Below are 2,588 nucleotides of genomic sequence, written 5' to 3' on the forward strand. Positions count from 1 at the left end.
AAAATTTTTGAAATCCTTCTTTAAAACGTGTTTACAAATTGTAGTTCACTAAAAAATCACGCCACGCTCTACAGTTCAACGCTTTAAATTTGTCAAACTCTTTAAATGGACACAGTGACTGAATTTCGACAAGTTGATATTCCAAATACTTTAGAGACTATGGCAAACTCAGCAACTAACTTACGAAAGTTTCATAAACAATTTTCTTCTCAACAACATCTCAAACTTTTCAATAGTTATCATTCAAACTCTTCAGAAACAATTTTCTCTTCATCTATATCTTTAACTTTTCAGCAACTATCTTTGATATCATTAAAATGTGTTACAGGTAAGATTTTCAAAAAATGGTAAGTTACAGATTAAATTCATTTTTAAAATAGATAAATCAGTTTCAAACAAAAAAACTGAAAGTACGAAAGGACGATCAGCCATTGACAAAGTTGAATGCTAAGACACTTAGATAAGAACACTAGAAATTCTGATATCTAAAAATAAGATATAATTCTGGTAACAAAATATTAAAAAAACATTATAATTTCAAGGAAAAATTGCTAAACTTTATAAAACTCTTCAAAACTCGATAAAACACTGTAAAACATTGTATAAGTTTATAAAACACTGTAAAATTGAGTTTTACAGCTTCACAGTGTTTTACCCTAACCCTTAGGGGCTTTACAGGGTTCATAGAAATGTACATTTTATAGAATTTCATAGAGTTATACAGAGTTCTATAGGATTTATCGAGTTTGTTAGAGCGAGTTTGTTCGTCAGCAACTGTAAATATCAAACTTTTGAGAAACAATGTCATATGTAAAACATTGTATAAGCCTATAAAACACTGTAAATTAGAGTTTTACAGCTTCACAGTGTTTTACCCTAACCCTTGAGGGTTCCAAATTGTAGTTCACTAAAAAATCACGCCACGCTCTACAGTTCAACGCTTAAAATTTGTCAAACTCTTTAAATGGACAAAGTGACTGAATTTCGACAAGTTGATATTCCAAATACTTTAGAGACTATGGCAAACTCAGCAACTATCTTACGAAATTTTCATAAACAATTTTCTTCTCAGCAACATCACAAACTTTTCAATAGTTATCATTCAAACTCTTCAGAAACAATTTTCTCTTCATCTATATCTAACTTTTCAGCAACTATCTTTGATATCATTAAAATGTATTACAGGTAAGATTTTCAAAAAATGGTAAGTTACAGATTAAATTCATTTTTAAAATAGATAAATCAGTTTCAAACAAAAAAACTGGAAGTACGAAAGGACGATCAGCCATTGACAAAGTTGAATGCTAAGACACTTACATAAGAGCGCTAGAAATTCTGATATCTAAAAATAAGATATAATTCTGGTAACAAAATATTAAAAAACATTATAATTTCAAGTAAAAATTGCTAAACTTTATAAAACTCTTCAAAACTCGATAAAACACTGTAAAACATTGTATAAGTTTATGATACACTGTAAAATTGAGTTTTACAGCTTCACAGTGTTTTACCCTAACCCTTAGGGGCTTTACAGGGTTCATGTAATTGTACATTTTATAGAAATTCATAGTTATACAGAGTTCTATAGGATTTATCGAGTTTGTTAAAGCGAGTTTGTTCGTCAGCAACTGTAAATATAATAACTGTAAAACTTTTGTGGAACAATGTCATATTCGACAACTATATTTCAAGCAGAGTGAGTTCTACAGAGTTGTATTGAGTATTATAAATTTTTATAGAATTTAATATTTTTCAAACTTTCCAGAAACAATTTTATCTTCAACATTATACAAAACACTTCAGAAACTAACAATGAAACTCTTCATAAACAATTTTCTCATCAAACCCTTCAGCAAATATTTTCATCTCAATTTCCTTAGGAACAACAGCAAGCGATCTTTCTAAACAATGGTTCACTCGTCAGCAACTGTAAATAAATATCAAACTATTAAGAACAATGTAATATTTTTAATATTTTTCAAACTTTTCAGAAACAATTTTATCTTCAACATTATACAAAACACTTCAGAAATTAAACTATTAAACTATTATAATAAATTAAATTAATATTAAATTAAAAACTAAATTTAAACTAAACTTAAAACAAAATCATAAACGACTAAAACTAGAGCTTTTCAGTCTGTATTTATAGGCTTCTTTCCATACACTCTCATCAGCGTATATGCCAAGTCATTAATTAAATAATGAAAAACTATGAATACATATTTTAAGACCTCCTTTTAACGCTGATTGGTTTGAAACGAAAAATCACGCCATAATGCGGTTAGTTTGTAGGAAGTATACAATTTTTGACAATCCTTCTTTAAAACGTGTTTACAAATTGTAGTTCACTAAAAAATCACGCCACGCTCTACAGTTCAACGCTTTAAATTTGTCAAACTCTTTAAATGGACACAGTGACTGAATTTCGACAAGTTGATATTCCAAATACTTTAGAGACTATGGCAAACTCAGCAACTATCTTACGAAAGTTTCATAAACAATTTTCTTCTCAACAACATCTCAAACTTTTCAATAGTTATCATTCAAACTCTTCAGAAACAATTTTCTCTTCATCTATATCTTTA

The sequence above is a fragment of the Helobdella robusta genome (assembly GCF_000326865.2).
Source record: "Helobdella robusta unplaced genomic scaffold HELROscaffold_56, whole genome shotgun sequence".
Taxonomy (NCBI): Eukaryota; Metazoa; Annelida; class Clitellata; order Rhynchobdellida; family Glossiphoniidae; genus Helobdella; species Helobdella robusta.